The sequence below is a fragment of the Sus scrofa genome, chromosome 16, assembly GCF_054392235.1.
Source record: "Sus scrofa isolate SSC_HxYL_T2T_F1_AM1 chromosome 16, Sscrofa_HxYL_maternal_Yorkshire_Landrace_v2.0, whole genome shotgun sequence".
Lineage (NCBI taxonomy): Eukaryota > Metazoa > Chordata > Mammalia > Artiodactyla > Suidae > Sus > Sus scrofa.
In genome coordinates, this window is record NC_139398.1 from 12,366,838 (window position 1) to 12,390,616 (window position 23,779).

At 46.4% G+C, this 23,779-nt stretch overlaps 1 protein-coding gene and 1 long non-coding RNA gene across 2 annotated transcripts in view; one reads left to right on the top strand and one right to left on the bottom strand.

Annotated features, from left to right (window-relative positions):
- DAP (death associated protein) overlaps window positions 1-23,779 on the bottom strand; it is a 71,653-nt gene that overhangs the window by 16,906 nt on the left and 30,968 nt on the right. The gene's annotated exons all lie outside the window — the stretch shown is intronic.
- On the top strand, window positions 1,062-6,584 carry LOC146395436 (uncharacterized). The gene is made up of 2 exons (XR_014830778.1): window positions 1,062-2,079; window positions 4,151-6,584. It is a non-coding gene; the product is annotated as an uncharacterized LOC146395436 (long non-coding RNA).

Here is a 23,779-nt window from a genome sequence, read left to right on the forward strand (position 1 = left end):
ACTCTTGGACAGGCCCGTGGGTTTGGGGCCAGGTGGAGACAAAAGTCCTCAGAGAGCTGGTCCTAGAGACTCCTCGAACGCCATCAGGAGGCCGATGGGGCCTACCTGTGAGATGTGCCAGACACTAAGCTAGAAAACATGTCATGACTTTCCAGAAATAGGTGGCCACCACGTGTAAATCAAGCTTGCACAGGCTCATCCTCCGATGGGGAAGAGAACTTTCCAGTGCTGCTCCTGAGCACAGGTGGGGAACTAGGGAATTTCTCTGAACTTGGCAAATCTGGTTTCCAGGTGGGGAAGGAAAAGAGGGAGCAGGTGTCGCCTTGGCCCCACCCCAAAGCTCTCATCGTCACCCTCCCGTCCGAATGCTCCCTTTGGGTGTCCCCTTCGTCAGGGCCCTTTGCTTTCCAGGGGCGCAGCCAGATAATGCTTTTCCCACCATGAAGCATCAACGTGCTTGTTATTAACAAGAGAGGCGCATGGCAGTGCCAAGGCAGACATGTGGGACTGAGAGAGAAGGGCTGAAAAATACTCCTTTTCCCCAATGGCCAGGTGGCTGGGGCCTCAGCTTCCTCATCTGAGATGAGGAGCTCATGACTCCTGGAGCTCACAGGAACTTGGGGGCGATCAGGCCAGCACCAGGCATCAGACACGTCACATCCAAGGTGTGACTCAAGGTGAGTTTGTGAGGTCAGCGTGTTGTCAACTGAAGCAGGTTTATCTCCAGGTTACAGCGAGGAGGGGGGCTGGATGATGATCACCAGACTTGCAAAAGTGACGGCAGAGAAGCGCATCCTTGTGTCTGGAGGATGGCCCCAATCTGTCACCAGAGGCAACACTGGGGACCACAATGTGGATCATGCCAGAATTTTGGGGTAAGAACTGAACAAGCCGCAACCTGGAGTTTTCTACCAAGAAGGGCAGGTGGTATTCACGTGAGACACATGACCAAGCACCTAGATAAAAACCACTTGCATCTGGGTTGCTTCTTTCACGGACGCAGGCAAAGATGGAATGGGAGTACTAACCTGAAACACTGTTTTTTTTAATTAATTAATTAATTTATTTATTTATTTTATTTGTGGGGTCATACATATGGCATATGGAAGTTCCCAGGCTGTGGGTTGAATCGGAGCTATAGCTGCCTGCCTACACCACAGCCATAGCAATACTAGATCTGAGCCACATCTGTGAGCTACACTGCAGCTCATGGCAATGCCTGATCCTTAAACCACTGGGGAGGGCCAGAGATCAAAACGGCATTCTCATGGATACTAGTCATGTTAGTTACTGCTGAGCCGCAAGGGGAAATCCAGAAACACTGTTTTAAAAGAAGTAATTTCCATCCCTACAGAGAATCACAGTCAAAGAGTTTTTTTGGTTTTTTTTTTTTTTTTTTTTTTTTAATGGCATGTGGACGTTCCTGAGCCAGTCATCGAACCCGTGCCACAGCAGTGACAATGCTGGGTCCTTTGACCACTAGCCACCAGGGAACTCCCAAGAGGAGATCTTCGTAAGCTCAAGATGCCATTTGTTGATATTCCTGGGCATTAGCCTCAGAAAGGTGCTGATTTGACTATAAAAATAAAGTAATATCTTTTGGTTCAGCAACAGGGCTGAGAGAGTCCCAAAACAATGATCAGCAACATAAGCAAAACATTGTCTGCGTTGCAGTCTTCAAAGATGATCACCAGGGCAGATGGCATTGTATTCGCCTCCCTATCCTTTTCTGGATGGAAAAAAAATAGCAGTGAATTCCCACCTGCCTCCTCCCTGACCCACAGTGGGACGATGGAATGGGCCCCAGTTGTCCTGGGGGACCGTCTCAGGTCCCTGACTACAGTGGTGTAATTATTAACAGCAACCTCCTTTCACTCCAGAAAATCAGTCTAAACACGTTGCACAGCCATTCCAAAATGAAGCAGGATTCTAGAAAGACCCTCATCATCACTGGGGCTTGTAGGAGCTACACTGTGCATGTTATTAGCAATGCTGATATTGGCGGTCCTGCCATGGCTCAGCAGAAACGAATTTCACTGGCATCCATGAGGACTCACGTTCAATCCCTAGGCTCAGTCAGTGGGTTAAGGATCCAGCATTGCCGTGAGCTCTGGTGTAGGTCACAGACACAGCTCAGGTCTGACACCGCTGTGGCTGTGGTATAGGCCAGCAGCTACAGCTCTGATTCGACCCCTAGCTTGGGAACCTCCACATGCTGCAGGGTCAGCCCTAAAAAGCAAAAAAAAAAAAAAAAAGGAAATGCTGATATTGAAAGAGAAAGACAAATACCATATGATGTCTCTTGTACAAGGAATCTAAAATATGGCACAAATGAACCTATCTACAGAACAGAAAGAGACTCATGGACATAAGAGAACAGACTTGTGGTTGCCAAGGGAGAGGAGGAAGGAAGTGGGATGGATAGGGATTTGGGGGCTAGTGTATACAAACTGTTACATTTAGAATGGATAAGCAAGGAGGTCCTGCTGTATAGCACAGGGAACTATATCCAATGACTTCTGATAGAACATGATAGAATACGAGAAAAGAATGTGTGTGTGTGTGTGTGTGTGTGTATAATAAAAAATTAAAAAAAAAGAAATGCTGGTAATCCTCCTGCCCATATGACCTTTAAAACTTGAGCCAGCTTCAAAGGCGGCTCACATATGATCTTTCCATTGCTTTCCCTAAACTGATCCCTGCCCAGCTGTCTTCCCACAAGAACTTCCCACAAACATGAGGCAGTGGAGGCTCGTGCATGCTTAACTCCCCTTCAAGGTCAAGGTCAATGGTTAAACTTGTGGTGTCCCCAGCACCTGACATAGTGCCTGGTGGTGTACCCAGAGGCTTATCGTATGCTGTCAGCACCAAATGAGCCTGGCGGGGGTGGTCCTTAGTAGCAGGGCAAGGAGTGAATTAACCAGGGTGACTCACCTCTCAGGAAGGTGTGAAATTCCTCTTGCACCAGAGTCTCAGAGGCTTGCAAAGGAGCCATTCCAGATGTGGATTTGCTTTTGCTATCTACCCATCTGCCTGGGCCAGATCTGCTGACAATGGCGGGATAACTTGGAGTTCCCTAGCAAAGGGGCTCTTCCTCCAGCTGTTACAATGATCTTGAAGCCTAGTAAACAGTCTCTGTCCTCATTAAGGGAGAGGTTGGGCTAAGAGGTACGTCTTCAAATCATCTCAAGTCAACCTGAGAGTGTGATGCAACCAATAGCTGAGTCTTAGATGATAAGAACAGTTAGCTGGAAGTGGAAGGAAGAGAGGGAAGCAGCGAGAGCCTTATTGAGATCACTTTTGAGGGCTGAAATAAATTAAACAGGGGAAAAAAACCCAGCAACCTTCTATATGGCAATTCCTGGCAGATGCCAATCAGGGCTAGATTTCTTTGAAGGACTCTTGCCTCCTTTCCCTAGAAATCTGGAATGGTTCAAAAAAAAAAAAAAAAAAAAAATGAGTGACCAGACCGAGGCCCAGGTACAAAGGCAGTAAACCTTGTAAAGGAGTCTTTTTATAAAGGGTGACTTCACTGAACACAAGAGGGGCCACAATGTCCAGGCATTTTCTCCAAAGCTTGGAGAAGATAAAAATGGGCAGCTGCTATTCTAACCCTCAACACGGACAGTTTGGTATGTTTTGTCTCTTCAGCTGGATTCTCTAATACTTGTGTCAGGAACAGTGGTGTGGGATTCTATTTTAGAATTCTGGAAGCACTGCCAAGGGAGAAGCCCAGTGAAGTTAGCTCTAAAAGGACCCTTTTCTCTAATAATAAGAAAGAACACACCAAAAGATCCAGAAGGGATGTGTAAGTCATTAAACTATTAAGAAGTTGCTATACATACAGAGTTAATTTGCTAATGCAAAATGGGCTGGTACAAGATTTCCGAGGCTCATAAAATACCGCTGGCTTTTGGCTGCAGCTAGCACCTGGGGTGTGTGCCAACTGCTTCTTTACCCAGCAGCCTGGGTGTGGGGGTACCTGGGAGCCTTCTTCTTGGCTGGCCTCCCAGGCGCCCTGGTGGAACAGAGAACAGGGCCTTGAAGTGTGAGGTACCTTCCTGCCACCCAACTCAGGGCTGGGTACAGACCATCTGTAGCTTTAAGAGGGAATTCCAAAGCACAGATGAGGAGTTCCCTGGTGGCTCAGTGGGTTAAGGATCCAGCATTGTCACTGCAGTGGCTCTGGTCACTGCTGTGGCACAGATTCAGTCTCTGGCCCAGGAACTTCTGAGTGTTACAGGCACAACCAAAAAAAAAAAAAAAAGCACAGATGGGGCTTCCTGCCAGGTGCATTCAAGAGGGTGAGGCCCAACCTCTCACCTGAACCCAGTAACAAGACAGCCCACCCTTCCAATCCCTGAGCCCACCTGTATGACATCTGTCTCCAAGTGTGCCTTTTTAAGTCAGAGTTCCCATTATGGCCCCTGATCTCATACCCCAAACCCTTGGGGGCCAGAGAGTTTTCAGAATCCAGATTTTTTGCAAATATTACAAAGGGACCACATTACATAAATCATGTATAGTGAATATCCCCAAAGGGGCCTGGGGCAGCACCCCGTAGTCAAGCCCATTAATATTTTCTACAGCAAAATGTATGGAGATGACACTAAGTAGGATAAAGAGGTCTGTAAATAGCCGTACATCAGTTCAATTTTTGCCACCGTGAGTTTTAATGTGAAAATATGAAAACCTATGCAGTTTTCTGCGCCCTCCAGACTGTGCATTTTGCTTGCTCTGGGGACAGTGGGGCACTTCCGCTTACTGCCTCCTACAAGACTCTGGCCACTGCTCCCTCCACCACCAAGAAAGAGAAATGGATTTGGAATAAACAAGACAGTATAGCTGTCAGGGGGTAAAAAGAATCACAGGCATTAGTCTGGGATTACACAGAGAAGCTGCGGTCAGCTCTGTACATTTATCTATAGAGAGAAAGTTTGATTCGTGCATTTAAGCAAAGCCCTTGGCAAGGCAGAATAAAACAGATGTAACCAGGGAATTCCTCCCCAGCCGGCTGTCTGCCTCAGCCTTTTCTGGGTTCAGAGAACTTGGACTAATAACCCCGTCTTTATTTGCAGGATTCCGCTGATCTCAGAGCCCGCTCGCCCACATTCAGCCATCTGACTGCCAGGTGGCACTCAGGGAACTCTGGGCTCTTTTCACATAGGTGAGGAAGCTCCTTAGTGACCAAAGAGGTCGTGTGGCCTGTGATCACTGGTCTGAGAGGGGGTGGAGCCCAGGCAGTAAACTGGGGCCTCAAATTCTCTGGCAAACTGTTCTCCTGACACTGGCCACATGCACAGACCTCAGCACTGTGATCCAAAATATGTTCTACCCAATTCTAAAACTGGACAGCCACATGGAAAAGAATGAAATTAGAACACTTCCTAACACCATACACAAAAATAAACTTGAAATGGATTAAAGACCTAGATATAAGACCAGAAACTATAAACCTCTTAGAGGAAAACATAGGCCAAATACTCTCCAACATAAACAACAGCAACATCTTCTCAGATCCACCTCAGAGCAATGACAGTAAAAACAAAAATAAACAAATGGGACTTAATTAAACTTAAAATTTTGTTTCTGCACAGCAAAGAAACAAAACGAAAAGACAACCCACAGAATGGGAGAAAATCTTTGCAAATGAATCGACTACAAGGGATTAATTTCCAAAATTTATAAACATCTTCTGCAGCTCAATACCAAAAAAAAAAAAACAAAACCAAAAAAACACCATCAAAAAATGGGCAGAAGATCTAAACAGACAATTCTCCAAAGAAGACATACAGATGGCCAAAAAACACATGAAAAGATGTTCAACATCACTCATTATTAGAGAAATGCAAATCAAAACCACTATGAGGTACCACATTACACCAGCCAGAATGGCCATCATCAAAAAGTCTACAAACAGTAAATGCTGGAAAGGGTGTGGAGAAAAAGGAACCCTATTACACTGTGGGTGGATTGTAAATTGGTGCAACCGCTGTGGAAAACAATATGGAGATTCTTCAGAAAACTAAAAATAGAACTACCGTTTGACCCAGCAATCCCACTCCTGGGCATGAGAGAAAACCATGACTTGAAAAGACACATGTACTTCAATGTTCATTGCAGCGCTATTTGCAATAGCCAAGACATGGAAACAACTTAAATGTCCATCAACAGAGAGGTAGATCAAGAAAATGTGGTATATATACACAATGGAATATTACTTAGCCATTAAAAGGAACGAAATACCAGCATTTTTAGCAACATGGATGGACCTAGAAATTATCATGCTAAGTGAAGTCAGCCATACAATGAGACACCAACATCCAATGCTTTCACTGACATGTGGAATCTGAAGAAAGGACACAGTGAACTTCTTTGCAGAACAGATACTGACTCACAGACTTTGAAAAACTTACGGTTTCCAAAGGAGAGAGGTTTGGGGGGGTGGCTACTGGGGGTTTGGGGTGGGAATGTTATAAAATTGGGTTGTGATAATCATTGTACAATTATAAATGTAATACATTCATTGAGTAATATAAATTTTAAAAAAAATTAAAAAAAGAATTATACAAAAAAAAAAAAAACCCAAAATATGCTCTACCCAATTCTAGTTCTTCTAACATGATGTCAGTAATCTTGGGCAATTAATTTTGGGGAACACTGCTGCCTGTCAGAGATTTAAATGCCTCTAGCGCATTAGGGCCCCCAGGTGTCATAACGGAAACCAGATTAATTTCACTGAACCCGTGAAAATGCATCTGAATATGGAACCTTTCGGGGCCAAACTCCCATTAGCATCAACACCCTCTGGGACACTGATTAAAGGCAGTTTCAACTCTGTTCCAGACTGTGCGTGGAGCTGAAAGCGGCTTATCCATTTGGAAAGTGTTTTACCTCCAAGGCTAGAAGAGAAACCACAGTGATTTAACAGGACACTCAAGGGAATCTGTTTTTCTGTCCTCCTCTGTTTCCTCCCCACCACCAGTTACCTCTGGCCACGTGCCACTGGGGTCACTGGATGGACAAGTGTGGCTCGATCCACTGCTGACTGTGAGTAAGGCTGCGACTCTGGCTCAGAGATGCTCTGGCACCTTATCACTTGTGGTAACACCAAAGGCCAAATGCCTACTCTGGCACACACTTTCTATGCTAAACTCGGTGGTCAACAGGAACTTTATTTTTATTTTTTAGGGTAACACCTGCAGCATATGGAAGTTTCCAGGCTAGGGGTCGAATTGGAGCTGCAGCGGCCGGCCTATGCCACAGCCACAGCCACACTAGATCTGAACCACATCTGTGACCTATGATGCAGCTTGTGGCAATGCCAGATCCTTAACCCACCGAGTTCCCTGGATCGAACCTGCACCCTCATGGATACTAGTCGGGTACAATGGGAACTCCACAACAGGAACTTATAAGGGGAAGGGAAACTCAGCTGCAGTATAAGACCCTTTCTGACTTCCTCTAATCTTCCTTTCCAAGCCAGTTTACCTTTTTCTGAACAAGTTGACGACGAGGGGAACAGCAGAAGACTTAAAAGTGAAATGAAGTCATATCTTTGAGCTCTGATTTTCCCTTTGGAATTATGTGACATACTTACATTTTGGGGAATTCTAGAAATTATGAAATCCTTGGTCAGGAGGGAGCACTGGACCACACATTGTTAGTGGGACATTTGTTCCAGAAGCCATAACAAAGTGACATTCCTTTGGGTGATAGCAATTTTGTGTTCATTTGGGTAATAGTAAAATTGCCCTTGAAATTGTGAGAGATCCTTAGAAACAAAGCATTTTTCAAACATACATTATTAGGTGAGAAAGCCACGGTCATCTCCAATTCGAACTTCACTCAGCATCGGCACTTGGATCCAAGAGCACAGTGCTGGAAAGATGCCCTAAAACCCCAGAGGCGAATGGCAGCACCCAGGGCAGCACCGACCACCTGCCTTCTGTCAGCCTTTCCTGGCACAGTGAGAACAGACACAGGTGGTACTCCTGGGCACCCTGTGCCTTCAGTGTTCTAGAACAACCAGAGCGACCCACTTACAGAGAGTGAGGATTGCTTTCAGCTCTAGGATTATGACTGTAAAATGATGCAGGCGAAAAGAACTAGCAGTCATACTGTTAAGAAGAGTCAGTAGTTCTCTTGCTCTGTGCCAGGAACTAGTCCAGGTGCTGGAGGTGCCTTAACTCAGCTAATCTTTAGGAGGGCCTGGTCAGGTAAGATCTCATTAACCTCGACTTACTTACAGAGGAGGACAAGGAGGCATAGAAAGGTTCAGTAAGCTGCTCAAGGCCACACAGCTGGTAAGAGGGGGAGCCAGGATCCAAACTCACAAGCCTGGGCACCTCCACAGCAGCCAGTGCTTTTCAAAGTCCCACCCTCAACACACTTTAGGGTCTTTTGCAGCTGTGGCACAATTTTGTGAGTTTACCCAAACGTTGCTTGTTTTATGAGAAAATCAGGCAGCAGCAGACAGACTTGTTGAGGCTGACTTTACATGTCAATGACCAGAAAGGTGGGAAACATCTTCCTAGGAGGAATTTCTTGGAACAGGTTCTGAGACAAAAATTATGATGGGAATTGATCAAAGACACACTCTTTACTTACTTAAAAATAGTACCAAGGGCCAGAAAATGCGTATCCAAATTTAATACATTAAATTACACCTAAGAAGTCAACAGTTGTGTACATGCATCTACATTGCAGGCTGAGACCACGCGTGGAGACAGCAGGCGAGGCTCTGACCCCTGAGGTCAGCATACCCCGGGAACGTGCTCCATCCTGATCCTGTTTTGGGAACAATACAAACCATCCCTATCTCCCTCTAACCAGTAACCTCGGCCATGCAAGTTCTCCTTTCTTGATCTGGGTTCCCACAACTGCGAGACACCAGGGGGTCAGGCCAGGTCCAAAACCCCAGGGAGAAGTCAGAGGGGAGCGGATTTCAAAGAGAAACCGGTGATCCGGCACCGAGGCAGGTGGCCAGTCTGTGACCGCTGTGGGCCCAATGTGAAATAATTAACGAGAAATTAATTGAAGGCCTATATTTAGGCAAAAAGCTATTAGGCGGACAGGCAAGGCCCAATGGGAACACATACAGCTGGGGTATCTGGATTGCAAGGCCAGAGAGGTATCGCCTGGCTCTGAAGATGAGCTGAGCACGGATGACACCTGTCTCGCGAGATTTTGAAACAGTTGAGGGCCCGCGACATGATGGGGCGGGGACGGGGAGAAAGGACCAGGGGTCGTTCTCCTCTCTTCCCAACTGCAGCACACTGATTATCTCTGGATTTAGTTTCATATTCACAAGGCTTCACAATGAAGCACACGGCACTGACGGAGGGGTGGGCGCCGCGGGTGCCACCAGCCCCGCTCACAGTCCTGTTCTCTTAAATTCCCCTCGATCACACTAGGTTGTGCCTCACTCTCATGCTGTCACCTCCAAAGGAGCTCTATCTCTTATTCAGCACTCAGAGCTGGATGCTACTCCGAGGAGCCGAAGCATCCTTTAATGGTGCAAAGGAATCTCATGGATAGTACAAACTTGAGCATCGCTGCAGCTCCAGGGCGGCTCCTAGAGGGCGTAGCGCTGACAGCGCACAGAAAGAACGTGGGGGCAAGTAAGGCCAACTTAGAACTTTAAGGAGGAAAAGTTGAATCTTCAGTCATTAATTCTTCTCTAAGTCTGGAATTGCTTAAACTATTTTCTTGCAGATGGCTTTGACCATGATCCACAATAAAACCTTAGATCATTCAATACTATGACCCAGTGTGCGCACACAGACACGCCTAAAATAAACAATTCTGACTCCTTCAGCCTGGGATGCACTGTAATATTTTCTGCTTGACCCTATTCCATTATTTCAAAAAAGGCTGGTCTCCACCCACTGAACCAACTTCAGGACCAATCAATGGACCACAGCCTACAGTTTACTCCTAGGAAATGCATTAAATGAGAAACTTTCCTGAGGCTTCATTTTTCTCTGTAATTATAATGATGCAGGAAATTCACTGAAGGGTTTTGCAGGTAAACTCGTGCACCACAGGGTGGTTACAGAAACAGGTTTGGAGACAAACAGCTAAGGCTCTGACCAGGACACAATGTCCTTGGACCAGATGGCAGGGCCCCAGAGAGTGGCTTGAGTGTGTTATCAGGCAAATGCTTTTTCCATTAGATTAAAACTTTAGTTAGATTTCACTAATTAGAAATTAATATTCATTAGAAGAAATGTTGGACAAGCAGGTAATATAAACAAAACAGTAGGAAGAATATTAAAATCTCTTAAGAAAATATGGTTTAAGGGAAGTAACCCAAAACACCTTACAGTGAAAATATTATTCATGTGTTATGTGTATACAAACATAATTGATACATTTATTACAAATAATTCTTACTTATGTATGACATCATGTCTCCTCTATGAGGAATTTTACTGGCCACACTCTCATTGGACAAGTCTGATCAGAATGATTACAAAACTGACAATACCCCACTTCTTTTATACTTTCTAACTTGGAATTTTCAAAAGTATATCACACCATGACTGCATAGAATTAATTCAAAGTAGTGAAGTTCTACTGCATGAGGCTATACTTTATAAGACCAGTTAGGTCTGCTGTTCAGAATAGAGACACAGGCCTATAGTCAGGCAAATTACTTGGATGGAAGACAACACAAAATGTCCAATTAATTCCACATGATCCCACAACATTCTAGTCGAAGCCATGTAGCTGTTGCCCAGGGTACAAGAGCCAAGCAGAGTGTGCCCTGGAGGGGAATGAGCTAATAGGTCAAGTGCTAAAGAAATCTCACCTTGGAGAAGGTTTCCTACCCAACTTTATTGCCCAGATCCATTTGTAAACTCCCCATTGTGCAGAGGGCTGCAGGCAGGTTTGGCAAATGATGGGTTGCACAGGGTTTGTGGTTTTCTCTGGGGTTGTACCTCCCTGGCCAGGTCAGAGGCTCAGGTATACTGGGAATTCCCAGAAGGGGACCACAGGAGACACAGGTGTGGCGGATTCTCTATTGGACTCAATATATATATTTTTTAATGGCCGAACCTACGGTGTGTGGAAGTTCCCTGGCCAGGGACTGAATCTGAGCCACAGCTCTGACCTATGCAGCAGCTGTGACAATGCCAGATCCTTTAACCCACTGCTCCGGGCTGGGGATTGAACCTGAGTCTCTGCAGTGACCTGGGCTGCTGCAATCGGATTCTTAACCCATTGCCCCACAGCAGCAACTCTTACATTTTTTTTTTTTCATTTTAACTTTGTATTTAAAATTGGCAAACATATACTAAAGTAGAAAGTGTAGTATATATGCCAGCACCCAGTTCTGACAACTAACACACATTCTTCTTTCACCTCTTCCTCTCACCCTTGTTTTGTTGGTGGCTTTTATTTTTTATTTTTTTGTCTTTTTGTCTTTTAGGGCCACACCAGCAGCATATGGAGACTCCCAGGCTAGGGGTTGAATCAGAGCTGTAGCCACTGGCCTATGCCAGAGCCACAGCAACTCAGGATCTGAGCTGTGTCTGTGACCTACACCACAGCTCACAGAAATGTCAGATCCTTAACCCACTGATGGAGGCCAGGGATCTTCCTGTATTCTCATGGATGCTAGTCAGGTTTGTTAACCACTGAGCCATGACGAACCAAATTTCTGATGTCACATCATTCCACTCATAAATATCTGAGTAGGTATCTCTAACAGACAAGGACTTTTGACAGAAGAAAATAATATCTTTTTGGCATACCCAACACAATTAACAGTAATTTAAAAATCATACAATCAATAATATGTTCAATTTTCTTGATTGACTGAAAAAATGATTTTTTTTTGTTTTTTTCTTCTTTATGACTGCACCTGTGGCATATGGAAGTTCCCAGACTAGGGATCAAATCTGCAGCTGCTGGCCTAAACCACAGCCACAGCAACACCAGATCCAAGCCTCATCTGTGACCTACACTGCAGCTTGTGGGAACGCCAGATCCTTAACCCACTGGACAAGGCCAGGGATCAAACCCATATCCTCACAGAGATGTCAGATCCTTAACTCCCAAAGCCACAACGGGAACTCCATGAAAAATTCTTTTTCTATTGGGTTGTTTGAAGCAATTAAAAATACTTGGAGCTTTAAAAAATATTTTAAAACACAACATTGTAAATCAACTATACTTAAAACAGAATAACATAAAATAAAAAGTATTTTTAAAAACTTTAAAAAATGCTGTCCTGGTTGCAGCCAGTGAGCCGTGCTGCCTGAAAGTCCTGCCTGGTCCTGTGCAGTGCGTACCAGTGGGTGATCCGTGGATATGGAGCCCGAGGCTACACAATGACTGCATGGTTCCCAGCCCATGTCCTCCAGCAGGGATCACACAGGAACCTGAGGTCCCAGGAAGACAAGGAGAGGGGAGTGGTGCTACAGGACTCTTTCTATCAGAGCACTTTACAGGCACTGGCATGCTGGGATGCAGGCTGTGACAGATGTGACACAGGAATGTGCCCATCTCTCACAGCAGCCTCAGAAAATGTGCCTAAGGCTATTGAGCCCCTTGTAACATGTCCCTGAGGAGGCCCTCCAAAGGGAGGATGGTTATCCGTCCCCAACCAAAATTACCACGTTTATCTGTGTGCTTTAGGGCAGTGGCTCAGAGTGGCCCCACAGCAACGATTCACCCAGGAACTGAGCCACTGGTTGGAAAGGCAGATCTTTGGGCCTCATCCCAGAACTATTCCATCAGAAATTGGGCTGGCCACTTTACCCGCTCCCAGGTGATGCTGCCGTGACTCAGGCTGAGGTCCAGCCTGTCCCCAAGGTCACCGAACTTGCAGGAGAGGGGCAGCCCTAAAGGCCCAGTCACCTCCAGCTTCACAAACAACTAGGGAAAACTTGCTACTGCATGCTACAGCAATGAAGACAGACCAGCAAACAGTTTTAAGTCTGTATTAACGTAAAACACAACAACACACACACACAATGTAAAAATTATCGCCTTCCCCTCCCCATGCCAACCCAGAACAATTCTGCCCTAAGGCCTTAGGTGGAGCAGAGCAAGACGGTCTTTCCTGAGTCCACTGTCGGCCAGCACTGCCCCCCAACAAGTCTCAACCAGCTTGATCACGTACAGTCCCCCTGAATGAGATAAAACCACCTATTGCCAAGATGGAAAACAGGCTCAGGGCATTGCAGGTAGGCATGTGGCCAAAGCACAGAGTGGCTGCAGCAGAACTAAGTTTAACCTGCGCCCTCTCATCACCAAAGTGCCTGCCTCAAACGTCACCACAGCACAGACAGTCACGGAGGTCTGTGAAGGGGTGAGAGGTGAGGTTTGGAAGCTGAGGAGGGTGGGGATGCTCAGTGGGGAAAGGGAAGCAAGGACAGAGGCAGTGGTGGGCACAGTGCCCCCTGCAGGTGATGGGGATCACTTCCCGGGAATGTTCTCCGGCCCCACGGCTGAGAGCCCTGTTTAAATGGCTGGTGAGAGCCAGGCAGACCCTGCCTCCAAGGGAAAATGGCCAAGGCTTAGAACCAGGTCTGACCGCTCTGTCCCTCCTGGGGTGGGGGGTGGTGCTTGGGGCTGCTAATGGGCTGCAGCGAGGTTCCTGTGCCCTCAGTCTGGCCTGTCCCCAAGGTGTTACCCCATGCATCTTCCAGAGCCTGGCAGGCAGTAAGAGTCCCAAGGTGTGAGGAGAACATTTCCAAACACAACTTTGACCTTGAGGACAAACATTATGGCCTTGAGGAATTTAAGCAGAGTTCTGCGGAGCCTAGGCAAGGCAGCTGAGGCCCAGGCAGGGGAGAGGGTGAGGAGGAATCAGCCAGGTGAGGGTGTCCCTGGCCTCTATCACCCAGTCCCAGGAGCTTCCTCAGCACCAGGGCCTGGGACAGAGACACGCATGTAGGCCAAGGCCTGGGTGTTTCCAGGGAGCCCTTACCCTCCTGGGGGCCTCAGAGAAAGTGTGGGTGGAGGGCAGCTGAGATGAGGAGCCACCCCAAGTAGATAGTGAATGGCACAGAGCCCCACCCTGAGACTCTGTGTCCAGTCAGGCAGAGTCCAAGGGCCCAGGACTGCAGGGTGCTGTGTGTGTGTTCATGGGGGGTGGGCTGCAAGAGTTGCCCTCTTAAGGCTTTAAGGTGCAAGGGGGACAGTGAAAGAGAAGCAGGAATGAAGGGGAGGAGCAAATGGGATGTAGCTTATTTTGGATGTCTAACCAGAGGGGCCTCAAAGGTGGTAGGCAGCTCAGCCAGAACTGGGGGCAGTGGTAAGGGCTGGAGATAAGGCTCTGGGGTTATCGACACCTGGAGAGAATGGCCTTGGGGTTATCTACATTTGGAGACAATGGCCTTGGGGTTATCTCCACTTGAGACAATAGCCTTTGGGTTATCAGTAGATATACATTATGGAAACTGAGTGGAAATGAGATTATCCCATGAGAAAAGAAGGGACAGAAGAAAAACATAATGTAAAAAAATAAATAACTGAGGGCTTTACTTGAAGCACAAGGGAATGTACAACTTGACCTCTTGAAATATTTGAATCATCAAACATGACACAAATCCTGCCCTGGGGTACATGCCTCCAGGTTTTGTCATGAGGAGAGAAGAGATGGCTCTGCCCTTCTGCACGCTGCAAGGGAAGGTTGAGAGCAAGGGGATCCAGGGATCAAGGTGGCCAAGAATACCCTGCAGCTCCCAGCTGGCTGGACAGCCAGCCTCCCACCCAGCATGGGCCTGACCCTTGCTCTTCATGAGAAACCATCAGAGTTTCGCCTCTCAAGCCAAAGTGCCAGGTCTGTGTTTGTCCTCTACTGAAGGCTAGCTCTGGGCAGGGTGGGGCTGGCGACATGACTGTGGTTGAGAAAAGAATGATGCTGACCCGATATTCCTGATGGAATCCTCCCAACTGGTACCCTGGGGATGCACTGGTCCTCTCCAGGGTTACTCTTTGGCTTTACAATCCTCTAAGCTCCTACAGTGCTTTGTCTTTTTTTTGTTTGTTTTTCACTCAGGTGGTGTTTCTCACTGTCCTGCCTATAGGTGAACAGCCCTGTGTCCCTGACTAGACTGTGACCTGCTGATTGAGGTCAAGGCAGCTGCCTCACAGTGTACTCAAGCACTTCAGGGGTGCAGAGGGACATACAGAGAATGCTTCCCCAAAGAGGAGACACAGCACATGGGCAGGAGATGACCGTGTGCTAAGTGAGGGGCTAAGCTGTGCCCCACAAATTCATGAGACAGGAAGAAATTCAATAGGATTTGAAAACCAGAAAACAGAGATGTGCAGACTGTATCTCCTGTTGGAAGAGTAGGGATTTCCTGCAGGTGAGCCTCCACTGTGGCTGGAAATTTCCCTGTACCCCTTGTGGAGGGAAATACAGTTTCTGAGCTGCTATATATGTATGTATGTATATATGTTTGTATGTATGTATATATCTATCTATCTATGTATTGGCCTTGGCACGCAGCAGCTTGATGATGTGGGATCTCAGTTCCCAGACCAGGGACTGAACCTGGTCTATAGCAGTGGAAGTACCAAGTCCTAACCACTAGGCTACCAGGGAACTCCCTGAGCTGCTTTATTTATGTATTTATTTATTCATTCATGTTTTTAAGGGCCACACTTGAGGAAGTTCCCAGGCTAGGGGTCAAATCAGAGCTGCAGCTGCAGGTCTACGCCAGATCTGAGCCACATCTGCAATCTACACTGCAGTTTGTGGCAATGTCGGATCCCTAACCCACTAAGTAAGGCCAGGGATTGAACCTGCATCCTCATGGATATTGGTTGGGTTCTTAAACCACTGAGGCACAATGGGAACTCCTGAGCTATTTTTAGAGGTGAGTGGAGGGGGGCCCTCAGGACCAGTGCTGAAGTTACAGATGCCCCAGGGGGATATCCTGCTCCTTAGAGAGGTGTTGCTACATCTGATACTAGAGTATTCATGACATAATGGGAATGGCTTTAAAGAATGTGGGGAGTCACTCCCCAGCCCCCATGCTGCTGACCTCCTGTCCACCTCCAGGTGACATTCAGGTACCTGAGTCTGACAGTTGTGCCCCACCCTACTCTCCCCACAGAGCCATCAGTTGCAGCCTGACCCTGTAGGTTCCCATAGCAACCTCCTCTGACCTTGAGAATCTCAGGCCAGTGGCAGTGGTCTGCCTGTCCTGTGGGCCACTTAACAGGCAGTTCCTGAGGCCCCGGCAAATGCCCCATAAAAGAGTTGCTGGGTGACTTCTAGGAAAGCAATTCACAACGGTTTATCTGGGGAGGAAGCAAGAGGAAAGGGTGAAGAAGTCACACACCTGTTGGGAAAGGAGTGGGTTAATAACGGTTTCCATGATGCCAGGGAAGGAGATGGGCAGCTGCTGGAGGAAAGAAGCTCTCCTGCCTTGTCCATCATCTGTGCCCTGGGGCCATGGAAACTCACCACAGAATTTTAACAGGGAGGTTGCACTGAGGCATTTATCACTTTCTTTACATGTCAGCTTGTCACATGTAACAATTAATTTGATGATCCCAAATTGGACCTGACAAGAAGCCTCTTGATGATACGGCACGCCTGGATTCAGCAGAGATGAACACCGTTTTTAATTTCTCCAGCAGAGCTGCAAAGGATCAACCGGAGCCGCTTTCACCATTTCCACAGCAATCAAGGCAGCGCCCAGCTCCTGGCCAGGCAGCCCCTTCCTCTGACAGCTATGGCCAATTTTAGGAAGCATGGTGTCCCAGAATTGCTTACTGATCACGTATAGTTTTCAGAGGCGAATGAGATGTGAGAAGAAGAGGCAGAAACTGAGTACCACCAGTGGAGAATCAGTGGGAAAACAAGGCTGAATAAACTCGGAAATTATGTCAGGACGAAAAGAACATTTGATTGGGGAAACTGACTTACGATGAACTTCTCAGGAAGCCATCAATGGTACCAAGCAAACTCCTTTTGGAATAGACATCCCTGGGAACCAGAAGAAACCTTTTCATTGCTGCTCCTCCTACAAGCAGCTGCTAAGTAAACCTGGTCCCTGTGGCATGTGTGTCAGCTGCCACCACCCTCCCCGCCCCCCCCCCCAGGCCCCATATGACAAGGAAGGTGCTGATCACCCTAAGGAGAACCACCTGGGGGAAAATGTCAGCATCTGAACCAAGATGCTTAGCCACTGACAGTGCTCATACCCGCCGCCTAGTGACCGACCTGACCCTCTTGCTGAGTCTTTCTGGAAATTACTCTTCCCGACCACCCTTTAAGGGATGCAGTTAGGAAGGAGGCTGGAGAACAGAGTATCAATCACAGAAGCTGCACAGCAAGACATTCCATGTTCGCTGTACCAAAAAATCCTCTTCCGGTGACTTTATGCTCCTGCCCACTGCCGCCGCCATGTCCTCGCCATCAGAAGGGATGGCCATCCTTCATAGCCATGTCCCTGACAAAATGTCAATGCCAAAGAAATACTGATAGATATACCTTACCTACTGCTGCTTCACCTCCTTTTTGCCTCCACAATCTCCACTATAGGGTAAGCAGTTTACAAAAGAAAGTGAACAATTTCTTCCTTCTGAAAGTGTGTTTATGATAACAAACTTTAATGCTGATGAAAGAGGGAAGATACCATCTTAAGAGCCCATTAAATTAAAAAAAAGTAGAAGATAACAATGTAAAAAACCATGGAAATTAATTCAACTCCCCTTTTATCTATATCTCTCTACCTATCCATCTATCCATATACACACACACATAACCACACACATGTGTATCTCCTATTCTGCACATTTAATTTGAGTTGCACAGGGTCGCTCAGCTAGCTAGGGGGACAGCTGGCCCAACTCAGATCTGCTAACTGGGCCAACTAGGTCTTTCCTTTCCACCTTGATGCCTTGTAAAAACAATTCAGTGGCTACAGAACCTTGGGAACAACGCTTAGCTCCTCTGGATCATCCTAACATGCCTATTATCAGCCCACTTCCTTCGGCCATTTGGGCAGGAAGAAAACAGCAGATGAGATACAGAGGCACATATAGGAATATTCACTAAGACTACCCAGGCAAGAGAGAAAACAAAACAGTTCTGGGGATTTTTAGTAAAGCAAAAGACAGCCTGCTACAGTCACTAATTAACACACAGGACTTTGCAAGGAGAGTGTATTTGGCAGGCTCTGGGCCAGATACTAAAGCAAAAGAATAAACGTGTGAAACCAAGCTCCCATCTCATTAAAAATCTTGGTAGGGCTATACATCTTATTATACGCCATTATCTTCATCCTCATTCTAATGCTGAGTTGTGACACCTGCAGCTGTGACAGAGCTCCTGAGAGTACATGAAAAGGAGGCTGGTCCATCTTGCCCTGATTCTTAAAGGGGTCATCTGAGTACACTGGCCAGGCGTCCCTTTGGAAAATCACTGAGGAAAGGCCCCAATACAAATGGCAGGCACAAAATAAACCTGAGAGAGCTGTTTAACAGGCCACCCAGCACAGACAGTCCATTTCTTCATGCTGCCCTAAAAATGTCATACATTAATTTTCCATAAAAACTTTAAAAAGATTTAAAAGCATCCCGTCTAAACCAGAAATAGTTTAGAAACAGTTACCCAGGAACTACTCTACCCTCAAAGGAATGCCGGGGCCCCCAGTGAGGACTGGGCTGTCGCCCCAGAGTTTCTGGAGGATGGACTAACGTTTTCCCATCCCCTCCAGAGTCTGGTGGGGTTCCGGCCACATGGCGGGCGCTCCGTAACCAAGTGACTGTTATTAATCCATGCTGTGCTGGGAGCTCTCTTCAAAGCTTGCGGGTATCCATTTTCCCTTGCTCTGCTTTTGATATAAAAGCCTCACGAGAGAAAGGGACGGGTCTATACATTTCGTGCTACAGATGAGCAGAGAGGTCCTAAAGGTCAATGCCTGACCTGGGACCTCTCAGGGGTCACATGCTGGGACTCAGGGGATCCGGCTCCATCCTTAAAGGTCAATGCCTGACCTGGGACCTCTCAGGGGTCACAGGGGGGGATCCGGCTCCATCCCTGGTCCAGAACTTTTCCTGGCCGAGCTGCCTGATGCACACTTCAGGCAGACATGGAAGGCGACCTCTTGAGGACTACCTGAACCTAAGTTGCTTGCTTTTGTGGTCACAAGGGTGGTCCAGGCTGAAAAAACAGACGAGCTAACAGACAAAAGGCCTGAGCTGGATCCAACTCACGATTCGAGGGGAAACATTCTTCTGGTTCTCTGCCCCCTAAGGGACGGAGCCCTCTTGCTCACCCCAGGCCTGGATTTTCAGTGCCTCTCATCCACGATGCTCTGAACACCCAGAAGATGCTAGGCGTGGAGTTCCTCCTCTTCCTGGGAGGAGAGGTGGAGGGACCGATAGCTCTCTGCTGACCTGAGCCTCCCTCTCCTTCAGGCTCCCCTCTGACCCAACAAAGGCGGCAAAGATCTTTCTGGTAGGAATCCACCCGGTAGGCTCAGCCTTGCCGAAAGTGGGGAGGGTTTGTTTCTATCTATAACTACACTTGGAACCTGTGGCAAAAAGAAAACAGACTCTTTCATTCTTTAGCAGTGTTTGTTTTGGGCCCATGTAGCACCACCCTTCCCATTTAAGACTTCTTATTTCTTTTTTCCACTGAAAGTCATAACAAAGTTAATAGCCGTGAGTCATCAGTGTTACCCTGACGCCAGCTTCCTCTTATTTGTACTTTTCTGGTCTGATTCCCTTTCTTCAAAGCCTTGGAGCTATGGCTTCTCTTTTTTTTTTTTTTTTTTCATTTTTTTTATTACTCAAATGAATTTATCACATCTGTAGTTGTATAATGATCATAACAATCTGTTTTCACGGGATTTGGCTTCTCAAACCGAGTTTGTGCCCTGCGTCTTCTACACGCAGGGCTGGGCAGTTCCTCGGTGGATGGTCATTTTCCTGGCTCTGCGGCTCCATGGAGACCTCAGACTTGCTGGGGTAGTGGCTGCCATTATTCAGGCTGAGGGAGCAGAGATGGGGGGTGAGATATGCCCCCGTAAGCGCCCCCGCCACTGCAGAACTACTCCAACAAAGACTTTGTGGAATAGCAAAGCTCCAGGTGACAGGGTAGAGTTCATCGATCTTCAATGAACTTAGCTGGAAACCAGGATCCAGTAAAATAATACTAGTGCTGAAGATTGGTCTCTGAACTTTACAATTCTAAATAAAATTTAGGCTCTCTTTTCAAGGATTTCTCTCCAACTCCTTTCGAAAAGAGGGCTAATTGCCACAATCTGGGGGTGGAGGTGGGGGGCAGCAGAGTGGCAAGTATTTGGCATTATATAGATTTGGGGTCAAATTCTACTTCTGTCAGTTCCTATCAAAATCAGTCTGGGCATGTCATTAGCCTTTCTGAGCATTTCTGCATCCATAAAATAAGGGTCCACCACTTCCCTAGTAGCCCGGGAAGACAAAATAAGACTAACTATAAAGCTTCTATTTGACATTTGGTAATTAGACTTCCTGAATGAGGCTGACTTGCTCATTTGATAACATGGACAGTCTTCTAAACTGCCCACTCCCTGAGGCCTGATTAAGGTGAGACATAATTAGAAACTCAACCGGCTGAGTGACAGATCCTTTCAGATTCAAGTTCCATAGAAAAAAAGGTGCAACCCTGCCCTATGGACAGTTCACACACTGTCTGCCTCCTCCCCCTGGAGTACTTGTAAACACAGTGGTCGGTTAGGGAACTATAATTACTTACGGACAGCTAAAAGGCAAATTATTCATACAGTATTTTCAACCCTTTCCCTAGTGTCGAAACATTTCTGAAAGGCATACAGCCTTTGTGAGCATCACAGAGACTGAGATGGGGTCTAGCTACTCAAAGTATGGTGGTTGGCCTCCCTACCTCTGACCCCAGCCTCTGCCAGATGATCTGCAAGTGCACCGAAATTTGAGAAGCTCAGAGGAGTCACCTGGGGAGTGGATGGCCCTAGAGGCCAGCATTCTCCTGATTGCTGCCAGTTCTGCTTGGCTGAGCACCACTGGGCAAGTTACACACCATCCACACCTTCTCGCACCATCCCTGTGTTACAATGGAAACTGTGAAAGGTCTGTGGCTTTATCTCACTTGCCAGCTAGCTAGTTAGCCTGCCACTCTGTGTGTGTGTGTGTGTGTGTGTGTGTGTGTGTGTGTGAGAGAGAGAGAGAGAGAGAGAGAGAAAGCACGCTTGCATGTCTGTAAGCACAGAAGACAACAGACCTCTGGGACAAATCCACAGCTAACATTGCACTCAACCACGAAAAGTTGAAAACTTCCCCACTAAGATCAGGAATAAGACAAGGATACCCACTCTCAAAACTCCTATGTAACACAGCACTGGAAGCTCCAGCCAGAACAATTAGGCCAGAGAAAAATAACAGGCATCTAAGTTGGCAAGGAAGAAGTAGGAGTTCCCATTGTGGCTCAGTGGTAACAAACCCAACTAGTATCCATGAGGATGCGCGTTTGATCCGTGGCCTCGCTCAGTGGGTTAAAGATCCAGTGTTGCTGTGAGCTGTGGTGCAGGCCAGCAGCTGCAGCTCCTGCTCAACTTCCATATGCTGCATGTGTGGCCTTAAAAAGCAAGGAAGAAATATATAATTGTTTACTGATGATATGATCTTAGAGAATCCCAAAGTCTCCACTGAGAAACAATTAGATCTAATAAACAATTTCAGTAAAGACGCAGGATGCAAAATCAACACACCCAGAAATCAGTAGCATTTCTATATGCTAACAACAAACTCTCTGAAAAAGAAATTTTTAAAAATCCCGTTTACAAGAGCATCAAAGATAATAAAATACTTAATAAACTTAACCAAGTAGGTAAAAGAACTGTACACGGAGAACCATAAAACACTGATGGCATAAATTTAAGAAGACATAAATAAATAGAAAGGTATCTCGTGTTCATGGTTTGGAATACTGTATATTCTCAATTATATGTGGAATCTAAAAAAGCAGAACTCACAGATAGAGATGGTGGTTGTCAGGGGCTGGGGAGATGTTGGCCAAAAGGTACAAACTTCCAGCTATAAGATGAACTCAAGTTCTGGGGACCTAGTGTACTGTACGGTGACTACAGGTAACAATACTCTATTATATACTCCGTGCTGTATTAAGAGAGTCGATCTTAAGTGTTTTCACCATTAAAAATGTTTGAGGGGATGGGGGTGTTAACTAACCTTATCGTGATCATTTCACCGTATACACACCTATCACATCACATTGCCTACCTTGAATTTACATACATATCAGTAACAGCTCAATAAAGCTGGGAAAAAATAACGAGAATGGAAAGCCAAGAGGATGCCAAAGTTTGGGGTAAGAAAATGATGTGTTCAAATTTGTAGGCAATTTGCAACATTTTTAGGATTGGGATATCCAATATCCATATAATGAATAGACAAATATAATACTAGGGTAATTTTTTTTTTTTTTCTTTTTAGGGCTGCACCTGAGGTAGATGGAAGTTCCCTGGCTAGGGGTCAAATTGGAGCTGCAGGTGCTGGCCTACACCACAGCTACAGTAACGCCGGATCCTTAACCCACTGAGTGAGGCCAAGGATCGAACCTGCATCCTCATGGACACTAAGTTGGGTTCTTAACCCAATGAGCCACAATGGGAACTCCCATTGGGGTAATTTTAGTTTACTTTTTTAACACCAGGAAGTGCATTTTTAAAAAATGTGTTTATTTTGAATTTTTATTTTGTTTACTGGTATTATTTGTTTACAAATATTTACTCTTTTGTGAATTGTTTATTCATGTCCTTTTTTAATCCACTGGGACATTTTTACCATCAGTTGTATACTCCCCATTCATTTTTTTTTCAGTCTGTACAAGGATTTTAATTACCAATGCCGTTAAAAAAAAAAAAAGAAAAACATGAGTATGGAGTTTCTTAAAATGCTAGGGAGAAGATTCAGACAGCACAAGAGAGAGGCAAGAAAGAACAGTGGGGACCTTTGATGGAGCAACACTCCATTTCTCTAACCTTATTTTTCAGAGCTTAAAGGAATGAAATAATAAATAGATGTATTAAGTGGTTGATTCTGGTTCAAAACCTTTTTTTTTTTTTTTTCCTTTTATGGTCACACCTGCAGCATATGGAATTTCCCAGGCCTGGGGTTGAACTGGAGCTGCAGCTGCCGGCCTATGCCACATCCACAGCCACAGCAGATTCAAGTCGCATCTGCAACCCACAGCTTGTAGCAATGCTGGATCCTTGACCCACTGAGTGAGGCCAGGGATCCAACCCACATCCTCAGGGACACTATGTTGGCTGCTTAACCCACTGACCAACAACAGGAACTCCAAAAACTTAAAGCAGTACTACTGATTTATAATCTAACTGATCTGTGAATGTTCAGAAACCTGACCTGCCAGCAAGTCCAAGTAAAAGACATGATCATCAAAATTCTAGGTTCAAGTTAATAACAAACAGGAGGCGTGTATCTTGGCCAAGACCCACAGCACTGGACAAGGACACTGCCGCACCTTGAAGCAGCTTGGAGAGAGAAACCTCAGACCACGGTGCCAATGAAGAGAGGAGGAGAGCCATGGAGAGGAAGGGGCAGGGGACAGCGTTCCACCCAGCCCCCCTCCATCATTCATCCTACCTTTTTCAAATTGCCCACTGGTGCTGTTCCCCGGCCAGTACAGTCTCCCCATCCTTCTGCCTATCAAAATTCTAAATGTGGAGTTCCCTTGTGGCTCAGTGGGTTAAGGATCTGGCATTGTCACTGCTGCAGCTCTGGTTACTGCAGTGGTACG